The sequence below is a fragment of the Mus pahari genome, chromosome 16 (assembly GCF_900095145.1).
Source record: "Mus pahari chromosome 16, PAHARI_EIJ_v1.1, whole genome shotgun sequence".
Classification (NCBI taxonomy): Eukaryota; Metazoa; Chordata; class Mammalia; order Rodentia; family Muridae; genus Mus; species Mus pahari.
The window spans coordinates 31186641-31203894 of record NC_034605.1 but is presented as its reverse complement, the minus strand read 5'-3'; the positions used below and the strand labels follow the sequence as shown (position 1 = coordinate 31203894).

Below are 17254 nucleotides of genomic sequence, written 5' to 3'. Positions count from 1 at the left end.
ATGTGTCTTGGGTTTCCTAGATTTGGGGGGTTAGGAGACTTTTGTATTTTGCATTTTCTTTGACTATTGTGTCAATGTTTTCTATGGTATCTTCTGCCCCTGAGATTCTTTCTTTTATCTTTTATATTCTGTTGGTGATGCTTATGTCTATGACTCCTGATCTCTTTCCTAGGTATTCTATTTTCAGGGTTGTCTCCCTTTGTGATTTTTTTATGGATTCCATTTCCTTTTTTAGATCCTGGACGGTTTTGTTCAACTCCTTCACCTCTTTGGTTGTATTTTCCTGTAATTCTTTAAGGGACTTCTTGTTTTTCTTCTTTAAGGGCTTCTACCTGTTTATTTGTTTTCTTCTGTATCTCTTTAAGGGAGTTATTTATGTCCTTCTTAAAGTTCTCTCTCATCATCATGGGATGCGATTTTTAAATCAGAATCTTGTTTTCAAGTGTGTTGGTGTATCCGGGGCTTGCTCTGATGGGAGAACTGTGCCAACCACCCTTTGTTTCTTTTGATTATGTTCTTGTGCTTGCCTCTCACCATATGATTATCTCTGGTGTTAGCTGGTCTGGATGTCTCAGATTGGAACTTGTCCTTCCTGAGAGCGTTTAAGCCTGTGAGTCTGAGAGCCTGTGACATTAGGTATGTCAGCCCTCCTGGGAGGCCAGCTCTCTCTGGGCAATGATGGTATGTTTAGAGAGCTGAGATCTAAGGTGTGTCAGTACTCCTGTGAAACTAGCTCTCTCTGGGTGGGATTGGGTAAGGAGAGCTGTGGCACAAATTTATCTCCAGGGTATAGTTGGAAAGTGGAAGGATGCTGTCCTAAGCTGCTCTGTGCTTCCTGTGCCCTGTGAACACCAGGTTAGTCCCTCTTGGGCCAGCTATCGAAGCAATAGTGATGGTCTTACCTGTGTCCTTGGGTGTGTAAGCACTTATGGGAGACCAGCTCTCTCCAGGTGGGATTTATGTTTGCAGAGCTGTGGTAAAGTGTTATTTCCAGGGTACAAATTGTTTAGTTTCCTTATGTTTGGTAAAATTTGTTATTTCCAAGCATGTGATACATCCTGGAAAATGTAAGCATGCCCTCAAAACTATGTAATCTGTTCCTATAGAATTAGATAATCTCTATTTATCTATGAGATGTATTATTGTCTTAGTCAGGGTTTCTATTCCTGCTCAAACATCATGACCAAGAAGCAAGTTGGGGAGGAAAGGGTTTGTTTGGCTTACATTTCCATACTGCTTTTGATCACCAAAGGATGCTGGACTGGAACTCTAACAGGTCAGAAAGCAGGAGCTGATGCAGAAGCCATGGAAGTATGTTCTTTACTGGCTTGCTTCCCCTGGCTTGCTTAGCCTGCTCTCTTATAGAATCCAAGACTACCAGTCCAGAGATGGTCCCACCCACAAGGGGCCCTCCCCCTTGATCACTAATTGAGGAAATGCCCCACAGCTGGATCTCATGGGGGCATTTCCCCATCTAAAGCTCCTTTCTCTGTGATAACTCCAGCTGTGTCAAGTTGACACAAAGCTAGCCAGTACAGTTGACCCTTGTCAACTTGACACACAAACACATCACTAGTAAGCCTCAACCCTTAGTTTCTTATTCATCCCCAAGATCTTAACAACTTTAAAAGTCCCACAGTCTTTACAAATTCTTAAAATTTCAATTTCTCTTAAAATCCAAAGTCTTTACAATTAAAAGTCTCTTTACTGTGGGTTCCACTAAAATACTTCCTTCAAGAGGGAAAAGCATCACAATGAAAAGAGGGCACAGTCACAATGAAAAGCAAAATCAAACTCCAACTGTCCAATATCTGGGATCCAACTCACGAACTTCTGGGCTCCTCCAAGGGCTTGGGTCACTTCTCCAGCCATGCCCTTTGTAGCACACACCTTGTCTTCTCAGCTCCAGCTCCAGCTGCCTGTACTTCACTGCTGCTGCTGTTCTTGGTGGTCATCTCATGATACTGGTATCTCCAAAATGCTGCTGTCTTCCACTGTAACTAGGCTACAACACTAGCCTCTCATAGGCTCTCTTCATAGTGCTAAGCCTCAACTCCTTTGCATGACCCCTTCAGTCCTGGGCCTTCAATTGCAACTGAGGCTGCACCTTCACCAATGGCCTTCCATGACCTCCCACAGTGCTTCCATAGCCTCAGCTGCTCTGCATGACCCCTTCATGCTGTCAAAACCAGTACCACCTGAGTAACTCTTACACATTACCAAGTCCAGTCACAGCACAAGGTACAACCTTGGCTCACAGCCTCTGTGCTCTCAGAAAACACTTCCCAGAAGATGTCACCTCAATGATGCTGGTCTCTTAATCACCGCTAATTCCTTAGCTCCAGCTAANCAGCATCAATAGTCCCAGTACGGAAAAGTTTTCACTTTAGTGGTTCTGGTATCTTGTTAATCACAGCTGATTCTTCAGCCCCACCTAACCAGAACCACAGAATCTTCCCAATCCAAAATAGCAATCGCCCTGAAAAGAGTCTTTAATTTTCCCTCTGAAATTACAGAAGCCAGGCTTCCATCTTCTGCACTGTTCTCGACATTATCTTCCAAGCTCCTCAACATTCCAAAGAGCTCTTAACACCGAATGGATCTTCTGGCCCAAAGTTCCAAAGTCCTTCCACAGTCCTCCCCAAAACATGGTCAGGTTGTCACAGGAATATCCCACTCTGCTGGTACCAATTTGTCTTAGTCAGGGTTTCTATTCCTGCACAAACATCATAACCAAGAAGCAAGCTGGGGAGGAAAGGGTTTATTCAGCTTACATTTCCATACTGCTGTTGATCACCAAAGGATGCTGGACTGGAACTCATACAGGTCAGAAAGCAGGAGCTAATGCAGAAGCCATGGAGGGATGTTCTTTACTGGCCATCAGTGGGATTAGAGGCTCCTTGGTCTTCCAAACTCTATATGACCTAGCACAAGGCAAGGCCTGGGCCAAGTAGTGGGAGTGGGTGGGTAGGGGAACAGAGGTGGGGGGAGGGGTATGGGAAACTTTCGGGATAGCATTTGAAATGTAAATAAAGAAAATAATAATAAAAAAGAAAAAAAATATTGCAAACAGAAAAGGAGTTTTCAGGAAAATTAATAACTAATAACCTTAATGTAATAAACAAGAATATGAAGAAATTTTTATTATACCTTGTCTTTGAATGAATAATACATTAGATAATAAAGAAAGCAATTCATCCATATGAATATATATTACATGTAATTAATTTTGAGAAGTATCAAATTTATAAAAATAAAATTTTATAATATATGTTGGATAATGGCTCTAATACCTTGATATAATTAGTAATCTACATATCCACATGCTAAAGGTACTTCACCTTACACCGGTCAGAATGGCTAAGATCAAAATCTCAGTTGATGGCAGATGCTTACAAGGGTATGTAGAGGATGAAAAATCCTCCATTGGTGGTGGTATTGCAAGCTAGTACAACTCTGAAAGTCAGTCTGGTGTTTGCTCCAAAAATTCAAATAGTTCTACCTAAGGTCCCAGGTATACCACTCCTGGACATATACCCCAAAGATGCTCTAAAATGTAACAAGGACATATGCTCCACTATGTTGGCAGCAGCCTTATTTATAATAGATTTAATTGTTTTTAATGACAGAAGGGAGTACACATATTTTGCCTGGGACAGTTGGGTGTTTTTTTTCCTCATGGTTCAAAACTGATACAAAGAGGTTATGCTGAGACACTGGGAGACCCTGCTGTGCAAAAAACTTGACAGTTGCCAGGAGGAAAACAATGAAAGTCAGTGAACCAAATGATAGATGTAGCAGATATTAATTCCACAGAAGCAAGAATTTAAGAAGAATGAATGAACAAATACTTTAAAGATATATAAATGTCTTGCCAGGGCAAATTCTCAGGATCTTCCAATGTGGTCTCACATGGGACTTCTGGGATTGTCAGCCTTATATGTCAAAAATTAGAGCCTGTAAATAGGCTTACACAGTAAGTAGAAGGGAATTTAGTTAAAGTTAAGTACAGAGATGTATAAAGAATGAAGCATTTGATCTAAAAAATAATTAGATCAAAAGCAGTGTGTAGGAAGCCTAACCTATCAGACAGTAGTTGCTTAGGCCTTGAGAATTAAATAAAGATAAAGGGTTATAACACAGTATGAACTCACAGTAATATTAATCTCTAGTGGAAGGAAGGATTTAATCATACGTAGATGTATGAAATATTGAGGCTTTTGATCTTAGATTATAGATCAGAAAGCAGGAGGTTGTGCAGAAGCACTATTTCAGAATTAATATTTGTTTAGATTACTTTAATTGCTTTGAATAATTTTAAATATCAAAATGTTTGTGGTTATAAGTTTGGTAGTTATATTAAAATTCCTCTGGGAAATGGGGCATGATCTTTCCTCATTCAAACTTTCAGACAGCTCCAATCAGAAGTTAAGACCTGAGTTTTCTAAGCAAACGGAGACTTGATAAGAGATGCTAAAGCTAGATTTCTTAAGTCTAACCAAGCTTCTAATTTTCCTAGCCCTCCCCTCACTGTTAAAGAATTTCTCATCATCACTATTTAGCAGGAATAATTCACAGAGAGTTTTCAGCCCACTTTCTTGGGTTTGGAGTTCTGGTTATGTGTGGGGTGGTAGGCTGTACACAGACAGCCTGTCTCCCCCCCCTCCCCCCCATTGAGCACTGGTCTGGAACCCTGGTGACCTGATGAGTGGTGACTTCCACCTGCATGGGACTGCAAGTGTTTGGTCATGCCTCCTGGGTCCATGGCTCCTGTCACATGGCTACAGCCTCCCACAGACCCCCTCCCCCTTGCATTGTGGCCATCAATCACATAGGAGCAGCACCAAGTCCTCCCACATGCAAATAAGGTTCCCCAAACCTGTCAGACCAAACCAATGAGAAGTACCTATTGTCAGACCCTTACCCATCCCAAAACTGTAAATGAGAATCCTATCCAGAAGGAGTAGTGCAAGAACTACTCCATTGTCTGATCCTTAAATCCTAAGAGCTGTAAGACTTGGGAAGAGATCTGCCCTGCCATAGCACAGGCTGAGGCTTCCCCATACTCCTTGCAGGCTACTAGGCCTCTCATGGGCCCAGCCCAACCAGACTCAGTGTAGGGTAGCACTTACCAAGTAACCTAGAAGGCACAGCAGAGACTGAGGTTGAGCCAAACACTGCAGTGGAAGTGGGGGAAGCGATTTCCCGTCCCTCCCTGCACTGGCTTCCCTTTGACAGAACCCTCACATCAGGCCAGGCCAGAGATCTCCGTGGAAAGCCTCTGGTACTTAGGCTCACAGTTAAGGTTGTTTTAAAAATCATATATAGGATAATTTTGGAATGGTGATAATTATGAACATGAAGGCAATAGATGGGATGGATTACTAAATTTATTCTTGAACAAAACATTGTTTAGTCATAGTTTTAATGGGTAGAAATCTTTTCAATTGACTTAAAATTGATGTTACAATTTCTTATATTGGTAAAAATTTATATATAGTTATAGAATTAAGGTTTCATTGGTATAAATCTGTATATTGATTCAAAATTTGAAATTAATATTGTTATTCTTAGACAGGCACTGTGCCTATGCAACTTATTTAAGAATAAATTGTTTTGACCCAGTCTTGGTTTAGCTGCTTTTACAAATTGTTTAGAATGACTAAGTAACACAGGCTGAGGGGCAGATAGTGAATTAATGGCGAGTTTAGATACGAATTTAATTAGAATAAAGTACTTTCGATTTACTCAAATAGAAATGGCTAAGAGTATCTAACATTTAATCATTTCATTATTATTGGAATTTTTCACTAGAGACAAATGTGTCCCTGAGAGTACCCCCTTCACAGATCAAAGCAGATATTGAGCATGTTTACCTCGAAGCAAGGTTGATTATCATGGTGAGGTAGCCACAGGGCCGAAATTGCCTATTTAATCTGCAGACGAAATACTGTCCAAAAGGACAAACAGATGTAAGATATTTAACTACTAATCTCTGCCAAGAAAGGGTGAACTAGTCCTTTATATTTCTACTTCATTGCTGGATCTGCCAGATGTCTCTGGAACAAAAGGCTGAAGGCAGATGCTCCAACTTTATAAGAAATTAAAGGACTGTCCAGGTAGTCAGCTAGCTCTACAATTGTTTAAGTTTTAGAAGCAATGTTGTGTGCTTCCTATATACTCAATAAATATTTAATTCATTCTTGAATTATTGGTAAGACAAAGACTAATTAATGTTGCATAAGCAAACTCAAGTTGTTTAACATGAAAAGACATGATATATAGTTAAAAAGTGGTTTTTCAGATGGTGTTACAGGCTAAACTCAAAATATAATCCAGGTATAGACCATAAACACTTTGTTAGGAATGATGGTAAAGTACTTTATCTAATTGACAAAAATGATGGACTGGATGTTAATTGTATATCATACTCAATGACTTATATAATTATTGTAGTTGTGCTCAATTTATGTCTGAGAGAAAAGGTGTTTTTGTTTGGTTGTTTTTGTATTTTTTTATTTTTTATTTTAATTTGGACAGAAAAGTTGAGGTGTTGGAGATGTTTCTAATGCTTTGATTCAATCAGGAATCTGTGTGTAGATGCTGAAGGTCCTTGTCCCCAATTGGTTTTTGATTAATCAAGTAAGATGCCAGGGGCTAAATGGCTAGGCATGGGTGGGATACTTAGTCTTGTGCAGGTAGGATACAGAGAGGAACTGAGCTGAATCGCTGTGACTTTGAGTACAAGAATAGGAAGCAAGAGGGCAGAGATAAAGCCTACCAGCCTGTGAAATTTCAGGTAAGTGGTCAATGGTCTCTTCCCCAATTTTGCCTGGTGTAGAAGGGGAAGGTTTATGAGTACACAGCCTTTGAGGTAGCCAAGGACTTTAAAAAATAAGCTAGTGTGTGTGTGTATGTGTGTGTGTGTGTGTGTGTGTGTGTGTGTGTGTGTGCTTCTTTGGTGAGCCAAAGATATCTCCTAGGAGGGTATGCACATTCGATCTGCTGGGAACCAAAACAGTGTAGAAAAACCTATATAAATTATATTTACGTAATTTTGCGATTAAACTCTTGTTTGCTTACTTTACATACTCTATGACCTTTGGAATATGTTATTTTGAGTATTTTAGTATAGGCATTTTTCCAGGTGTAAACTCCTAGCATTACTTTGGTTTCATACTAGAGTCTTCCAACATCATTTAGGAAAAGTATCATATCATTTTGTTTGTTCCGATACACTTTTTTTTTTTTAAATTTCAGATTGTTTAGTGTTTTTTTTTTTCATTAAATAAAAAGTAACTTTTAATTTAATATATACATGTGGTTTTATCACATTGAGGGTATATATTGTTGACATGTTAGTAGTCAGCCTTTATCCATTTGGTAAACATAATATTGAGGATAAGAGCAACATGGCTCATTGTCAACAATCTTAAAGGATGCGTGTTTTATAGAGCAGGAGAATTGGATAAAATCAAGCTTTCTGGGTCTTCTATTATTGGGAATTCTAGGTAAATTTTGCTGTTTATAAATAATGGGAACACATTCTACTTAAACTGGGCATTGGGACTACAAACATGATGTTCTATCAGGTACACAGGGAATGCCCCAACTATGTAGGATGTGGCAAGGGGGGGGGTGTCTGTTCCACTCTGTGAGCACTTTGCATCCTCCACTGTGTCATAATAGGGCTTAGTGAAAGTCATTTGCCTATACACATCTCTTTCATTGGGGCAAGTTGAGGACAGTTTCAGAGGTATGATCTATAGTCAGGGTTAAACTCAATTTTGAAGAGATATAACCCAAAGCTTTTGATAAAATGACAAATACATAGTATTTTTATATTTAGGTAGAAAATTCAGCCAATGGCATAATTTTGATGATAGATTCTCTTCATATTGAGTGTTAATAATCAACAGTGAGATTTCCCTGGTGTCAAGCATAAAAATAAAGCAAAGAAATGAACTGCATTGGTATTGCCATGCAGGATTCAAACTGCAACTCGGAGATGCTCAGCTAAATCATTATAAACACATGCAGCATCTGGGATTGGAAGAATCGTTATAAACTCTCAATACATGAGACCATCTGCAGAGTACTGAGAATGAACCTTAGTTTCAGGTATCTGTAATATTCCACAGACACTGAGGGCATAGCAAAAAAAAAAAAAAAATGAAGGGGTTTGCCTACTTCTCTCAACTAAAGAGCAAAACAAATATAATTATCTACATTTTCACACGATAGAACCTCACTTCACCACATTAGCTTAACTGACACGATTCACATAGCCAAGGACACATTTCCCTTCTCCTCCCTCCAGATGATGAGTTTTGAAACCTCAGAAAAATGAATCAACCCTTTTTAGTGGCTGCTGTTTTTATTTAGTAGGGAGACTTGCTGTTGCTGGAGTCAAGTCCGAAGTTGTGGAAGAATATTGCCTCTATTCTGAGTGTTACGTTGAAGATAGCTGCTGGAACGTTTGCTTGTCGTGATCTATTTGATCATGCTGTCATGCTGTTTGAATACATCCACCTTAACTCTGTTCAAAATCATATAACAATTTGTAAATACCTTACATACAATGACTTTCTCAAAGAAGAAATGTCAACACTACATTAGATAGAGTTTATTCAATAGTAGGTTTGATTTAGGCAGAAACAGTTAATATCCTCTTAGTGGCAATATGTTAACTTGTCATGGTCAGATGACATCAAGAAGAGAAAAAGGAGGTGAGTCTTCAGTATAACAGGTGCAACTAGAGAATGTGTCTCTATTGGCAATAGTATTTGCTCATTTTTGTCCTTTTACTCATGACTTTTCTTATTCATTCCCGTGCTCTTACCTCATTTAAACAGTACTTTCTCTTTTAAAATGTCCCCTAATTTTGTAAATACCTCATACCATACTAGCTTCTTTAACGGGGGGCTTCATGTTAATTACAGTACAGCTGTACAATATAGTTCAGAAAACACAATAGTGTAGATTATACTCACTGTTGGTCCATTCTTTTCCCATTCTTCTTCCAGTTTTTAAACTTCCTGTCTTAATGTTCCATTAAACTTTCAAAACCTTGTTGATTGCTGTAATTCTTTCATGTTTCAATGCAATTTCTAGTTTTCAGTAATAGATATGTAAAGTACTATATTGAAATGGATATAATCTTAAAATAACTATATGTTGATTAATATGAAAATATTATTAATGCCTTGTTTTTATTCTTAGTTCTGTAATCCTCACTTTTAAAGACCAAATTTTACATTGTATTGCCACCATTACATATTTTAAGTTATCTTAAGAGTTATATATAATATAATGGATGTATTAACAGTTTTCCATAGAATAACCTATTAAAGTAGAAATATGTCTACAATTTTTGTTATACATGATCCAATGCAAGAGTAAAAATTCTCAGTGTCACATCTTGAAAAACAATCATGAGAAATTGGTGGGACCACAGGAGCTGATAACTATCAATTCTTAAACTGCATTCCTCTCTTTATACTGTATTTTGTTGTCCACAAAATATACAATAATTCCTACTAATCCATCTGAGGTGGAAGCTCATAATAGAGCCAAAGGTTGAGTCATTTGACTTATCTCTGCTCATCTTTAATAATGATGTACAGCCCAGGTTCATTTTTTCCTCATTGTTATAATTTTTAATGTTACTTCTCATGAAACACAATTTTATTATCATCATTTAATACTTTATAAAACATACCTCATAAACCTTTGGCAAGATTTTTGTCTATGGCAAACTCTTGGTGCAAATTTTAAAAATTCTTTATAAGCAGAGCCTATGATAAGTATATTGTACTCTCATATTTCAAACCATTTTATCATTAATTTTATTGTTTTTGAGAACATCATAAAATGTATTTTGATCATGTTCACCTACCTCTGACTCCTCCTATACTAATATCACCTTTTTTATCCTCCCAACAATATGTTCTCTTTTTTAGTGCATATCAATTTCAATTTGTGCAACTCATATACTTTGAAGTGCAGCTTTCCACTGAATTGTGATTGACTTTCCAAAGACAACACTATTTACCCAAGGATGGAGGAAAGCATCTCTGTGTCCCCATAAAAATCAATTGCCAATAACTCCTCATGTAGGGTCGATATGTGCAACTTCCCTCTTCATGTTGAGATTTGGTCTGGTGTGGACTTGCACAGGGCTTACACATTTTATCATATTCACTAAAAACAGATATATGCAGTTTTCAGGATGTTTCCAAAGGACAACTTTATTTATTTATTTATTTATTTATTTATTTATTTATTTAATACATGAACTGTAGTCATTTGGCCACCAATGATCTTCAGGCCTTAAGTAGAAGGAATGTGAATTAGATGTCATATTTAGTCCTGAGAATTCTGTAATTTCTTATTTTTTCTACCTTGGTCAGATGTATACCTCTGTTAATTACCACATCTTGAAAATACAAGTACTCTTGATGGTACTTTGGATATGCCATTATTTAAGGGTATAAAGATAAGTCAATAGGATTTGGTTTTAAATTATGGCCATTTAACAGAGTAATACTAGTAGGTTCTCCCCTAGAGTCTATGATCAATCTAACTACTAGATTTTGGCCCCAAAATTCTACAAGGTACGGTTTTCATATTGTGGAGTTATACTTGAATCTAATCAAATATTGGTTTGTGACCATCATGATGTTTGTGCCTTGTTGTATCAGTGGGAATATCTGGCTAGGTCAGGCATTAGCATAGCTTGCAATCTTCACAACTGGACATTTTGTACTCTGGTAGAGTGCACAGCACCTGCCAGCACTATGAAAATTAGCCAGTAAGTCAGTATCAGGTTGATGTCTCCATGCGGTGTTACATGGTTTCTTCCATAAAGAGATCTTAAAATCAAGTTATAGAAAGTAACAATGTCATTATCAATAACCTGTAATATTTTTGGCTCTCTGGCAATTTATTTCCAAGAATCTCCAAAATTGGTAACCCACACACAGTATTGGAATGTTTGTCAATCTCTGGTGCATTGTATTGCTGTTACCTTCAGATCATTCAGTACTTCCATTTTAACCACATGCATACATTTGCACACAGACATACATACACACACACACACACACACACACACACACACGCACACAAGCTTAAAAACATTTTTTTTTTTTTTTTTTGGTTTTTCGAGACAGGGTTTCTCTGTATAGTCCTGGTTGTCCTGGAGCTCACTTTGTAGACCAGGCTGGCCTCGAACTCAGAAATCTACCTGCCTCTGCCTCCTGAGTGCTGGGATTAAAGGCATGCGCCACCATGTCCGGTGTTAAAAACATTTTTATGTTAAAATTTTTCTACATGTACATAGGTATACCATATCCATAAAGTATTATCAGAGGCCAGAAGAGAGCATTGGATACCTTGCAACTGGAATTTAAAAAATTATTCACTGTCATAAATCTATAGTGACCTATAGTTATCAGGAACAGCTAGTACCTGTAGCCATTCAGACATTTCTTCAATTTCTCAAGATGTTTAATGAAAGAGATTTATTGTCGTGTATTCACAATCACAGTCCATTTTAAAAACACATGGTTATTTATCTTCATATTATTGTCGAAAATGAAAGCCCCAACACTTCCCAACTTCAAAATGTTTTTCTTATCATTTATTTTTTAAGAAAGTCATATATATATATACAGTAGAGTATGAAATCATCTCCTAAATGCATATCCTCTTTAAATTTCCCCTTATACTAACATGTGTGCCTTCTTCTAATTTCCTGTTTGTTATTCAGTAACCCACCAAGTCTCATAAGTACTGCCCACATGTGCACATATGTGTGTTGCCATCCACTACAATGTGGAAAATGTATCAGTGTAGTGGCTATAACCTTAAATAAAGAATGATTTCACTGTTATACAGTTACTCTCGGTTGTCAACAACATTTCAACGGGTGCTGAGATTTAGAGATCACTACTCTCCCTCTCTATACTAATCTTTTGTCTGACTTGATCTTGTACACCTTAGTGGTTTAACACAGCTCCTGTGAATTAGTGCTTGTGATAAAATATCCAGTTTCCTTTGGTATAATATCTTCCTATAATTATTATGAATTTAGCATAGATGATAAAAATATTATTTGACAATTGAGAAAAGAAGATAGAAATCTATCATAAGCAGCAAGATACATACATGTTTGGACCAACAAAAAGTAAGAGATAAACAATAGCAAATATGTATGTACTATGGTATTGGACTCAATGAAAGCCTATGCTAAATTTAAGTGTTTAGCTTTTCTTTTGAACATCAAAATTTAGGATGTATGAAGAGGATAGTAAAGAAGGGGGTTGGCGAAAAAGCCAGAAGAAACATAAAATATGATTACAAATGTAGCACGAATAAGGTAAAAGGGTCACATCCTTAATCTTTCAACTACAGTTTATGTTTTGTAGTTATTAAAAATACCACATCTAAACAAGTATGTTAGTATTCTGGTCGTAGATTCATTTATTAAGTTCCTGAGCTCAAACTAACTGAACTTTTCCATCATTTGGAGGCTAAAGCCTAAAAAGGACTGTCATACATCTTCATTCCATACTGAAACAGGAGGACAAATAGATTCAAATGAGTCATCAACTCATGTTTCTACAAATTAACTAATGAGTGGCTCTGCTGTACTGTAGGTTTTGTAGGCACCAAAATAGATCATTTAATTGTCCATCATGTAGGAAAGTTTGAGGTGAACTGCACACTCTTAATCAGGTACACATATAGGTATACTTGCAAAATTACCACTATGATTGTATTATTTTTTTTTGTTAATTGGCCTTTTTATTAGTTATTTTTGTTTTTAAATTGAAGGTCCCTTCCTGGTCCTGCTTCCATGAGTGGCCAAGATCAAGGGAAAGGGAAGGGCAGCCAGCTAGTGCAGGGAGGGTCATTTCCACATTTCATTTACACACAGAACTAAACAGACAAGCACAGAGTCACTATTGCGGTTAGAAGTTGGCAGCATGAGATGGGGAGGGAAAAGGATTTAAAAAAAATACAGGATCCCCCCAACCTGGGTGCCTAGGACTGGACTTGGTCTGCTTCAACCCAAGAGGAATCAGAAGATCAAAAGCAGTTTGGGAAGGCCAGAACCATCAAGGAAGGAGGGAGAAGGAAGGTCCAGGAGGTGGGAGGGACATTTGGCAACTGGGGTTAAGGGATAGCCCTCCCCCTGCTGGGATTCCCCCCAGCCCCTCCGATCTTCCAGGAAAGGGGCAGCTTGCAACACCCCAGAGCAGGTCTGGGGCTGCTAGATGCTCCAGGCAGGGGCTGGAGGTGGCTCACAAAGGCTTGCCCTCCAGAGAAATGACAGCGCTGCCACCTAGTTTCTCTGTCAGGGTGCAGCGATCCTTGACCTCCTCATAGCAGTTAGCTTGTAATTCATACTTGATTCCTGTCAGTTTCTTCTTGATGGCATCCTTGGAGCTGGCATAGATCATTTTGCTCTTAAGGGGTGCATTCTCGGGGTTCCAGAAGATGAACACCAGGTCCTCCTTCTTGCTCTCCTTGGTCTTGCAGGTCGCATCATAGAGCGCATAGCGGCAGTACTTGTCTGGCAGCATCTTGACAAAAGTGGTGTAGGGGTCGTCTACAGTCTGCTCCACATCTCCTACCAGGATCTTCTTGTCCTCACTCAAGCAAAAGAGCACCGCCTTCTTGCATTTCTTCATTTCTGGTGTTGAAGACTTGCAAACTTTCATGACATTGAACACCTTGATGACACCACCAGAGACAGCCACACCAGAGGCTTGTTTCTGGAAACGAAAGGGAGACAAGAAAGAGCTACTGAAGACCTGAGGCGCCGCAGCTGCTGCCGGGATCTGACTGAACCGATTGTATTATTTTTTTAATAAATCTTTATATAAATGAATATTTTGCCTGCATTGCATTTCTATATTTTGGATATGTACCTGATGCCTGTGAAGGTCTGGAAGTGAAAAAATTCATGGTTGTGAAATGTCAAGTATCTGGTAAGCTCCAATCCTCTATCAGGTGAGAGCAGCAAGAACACTTAATGAAAGTCCCATTGCTCCAGAATTCAGTGGCATTTATTAAATATTACAAATTTTCCCAGTGTTGGATGTTGTGTATATTATTGACCTCCACATCAAATAGTCTCAACATATGAGACTCTATTTCATATCTGCTTCCTATGTATTCCATCTTGCTACCTTAACTGAAAATACTGAAAAAATATTCTTACAAAATTGTATGTCATATTCCTCAGGATGTAACTGGGCCCTCCATCATGGAAAGACAGTCTATATACCATGTAAGCTTAATGTATATTTGCTATCATGTCTTCTTTGTGGTTTCTGTCATAACATACCATGATTTATGTTAAATAGCATTTGATAGCAATAATGAAAAATGAGGACACAGAGATAAAGAAAGCAGTAGCATTTCTTGAGGGCTACTACAGTGCTTCACAAAGCATTGTTCTGGAAGTACTACATTTGAACCTTATAAAAGCTGACTTAGATACAAAAACTGGGGCTTTAAAAGATTACAACGTTTTTGTACACCTTACATAATGTGTGTGAAAGAAAATGTAGCTTATTCTTAATCATGGGCCTCAAGTTCTCAAATATCTATAAAAGCAATCACCCTTTGACATATTCCTGTTCTCAATATCCTTTATACATTTCCCTTTGTAAGGCTTATTCAGATCATCCCTTATTTTCCTGTTCATTATCACTAAATAACAGGCACCAACTTATTAATTATATTAAATTAGAAATGGAATTCACATATGATCCTCTCAGCAAACATTCAATGGAGAATCAAAACTCCATTGTAAGTTCCATTGATATTGTTATTAAAGGCAACATTGTGTCGCGGTTCTTCAGATGTACTGCCAAGAAATGGACTACTTTGCAAGAACCTAGGGGCAAAATGTCATGAAGAATTCAGGAAATTACTTTCATGAATGCTCTTTGCTTCAACTGTTTTTTTTTTTTTTTCAAAAAAAATATTTTAAAATAATCTAAAAATCAAAGCAAATATATTAATGGGTGACTTAACTTAGTGCATGTGTATCATTAAATGAAAATGATCTGGGTCATTTGCAACTGTCAGTATTATCATGCAGTTTAAATGGGTCAGAATCCCTGAGTACCTACTGAGAACCAGTAAAAATTTAATTCCCATGAAAAAAGCAAACAATCAAACCGAAAAGGTATCACCTGTAAGGCAGGTAACAGAATTTAAATGGGAAACAAACCATGATCAACTGGCCCTCTTATTAGAAATATTAGTTTTTATATAACTTGTACTCTTGACTTCAGCAAACTATTTGGCAATCATTTACATTTTCCATTTTAAAATGTGTATTATCCATATAAATGTGCCAGGCAGCCTCAGTTAAAAATAATGCATATATAGTTCAGCCTTTTTGAGAAAAGAACACATGAAACTAACGATACTTTATTCCTGTTATTTTAATGTTAGAGTGAATTGTACACCTGTGTGTGGGAGGGTGAGAGAGCCACAGAGAAGGAGCACTGGCGCAAGTAAATACAATTGTAATAGTTACATTGTAAAGCTTCGAAAACCTAGAATGGAAATACACAGCACAAAATTAATACCCAAACACTGAAAATAATAAGAATCCAAAAACATAGGAGGTCAGCAGAAGACAAAAAGGTGAGAAGAGAATCCAACTTTCCACCAAGCATTATAGTCTGGTAATGTGATGGGAAAATAATCTTCATTTTAACTAAGTTAAGAGTCAAGTATAAGACACCTGTTTAGACATGTCAAGAATAAGCCCTTTAACTTTTATCTGGTAGCTTCAGATATCAACTCCTGCATTTCCAAAAAAATACTTTCACTCTGATAGAAGCGATAAAAGTCTGCTACAGAAAACTCTGATTACATAATTTATATATTATGTCATGATTTAGCACAAAATTTACACTTGAAGTAGAAGGGGCTCCATTGAAGTGACTGGAATATGACTTAAATATCACTTGAAAAGGGCTAATGCAAAACACACACACACACACACACACACACACACACATACAAGCAATACACACATAAAAGAAATCATATGACCACCAGGCTTATGGGAAGTCCAATGTGGCAAGATTTGTACTATGACCAATCTAGGAAATCTAACAGAAATATTGACCAGATCAAAGGTGTGACATGTACGAGCAGCAGAAAGGCTATAAATTGAATAACAGTTGTCCATTGGGTACAAGATGAGACAGGGCTTTCCATTGATTTCCCTGCTATATGAGAGTAATGTCTTAAAAGGACAGTACATCTTTTAAAATCAACAGATTTACTAGCATTTCCTTTCTGCCTGCAAATTACAGAGGACATGAGGATATCTAAAAGGAATCATCAAGAAACTATCCACATCAGTTTGTCAAGTAGATGAGAATTCATGGCTATTCAAGATCACTAAGACAAAATCTAACTGTGCAATAATGAGGAGATAGATCAAGGAATGTAAAAATGATACTGCTTGCCCTAGGAATAGGCACTTAATTCTCCTCCATAGAGTATTCTCTATATAATTTGATAATGTAGATAGGAATCTTGGGATTGGGTATATAGAAGGGATGTAGGCTGCATATCAAATTGTAGTGTTCTGTTTGACTTTATGAAAATTATGAAAAACTAGTATTGTTGAGAATAGGGGAGTCTACAGTGAGGAGACTACTTACCCAAGCCAGAGTTCTTTCCTAAAACATTGTAGACAGATAAAGAACTAGAGAGCATAAAGCCAAGGAAGAGACTATTGTAACTTGGAAGACTTCTGAAGGGACAATAGATTTGGGAGATCAGAATGGGCTCAGCTCCTTCTTAGCCCTTAGCAAGATGCCACCTCTTACTGATCATATATCAGTCTAAAGTGAAGCAACTTATAAAGTACAGAGGGCTGTCTTTAGAGTATAAGCTTGCAAAAGTAGTAATGATTCCATCTGTGCTATGCTACACAGTCTTATCCTTTAGGCTAAACCACTCATATAACCTCAAGGCTTGTTCATGATGTCTAATACCTTTGCTAATGTGTGACTAATGTCCATGTGGATGCAGAATCATCAAGTCAGTTCGTGGTGTCTTGAAGCAGGTAGCAGTTGATCTACAAAATTGCTGACCTTCTGTTAATCTTCCATTTCATAAATCAAACCTCTATACATTTACGCATTTCATGAAGAAAATAAAGGATACTAAATTAGGCTCTTAAAGTATCTGTGAGAGTCTAGAT

General features: G+C 37.6%; 1 pseudogene; it reads right to left on the bottom strand.

Moving 5' to 3' along the window:
- Positions 1–13267: 13267 nt before the first annotated feature.
- LOC110334147 lies at positions 13268–13745 on the bottom strand (annotated as a pseudogene).
- Between the last annotated feature and the right edge of the window lie 3509 nt (positions 13746–17254).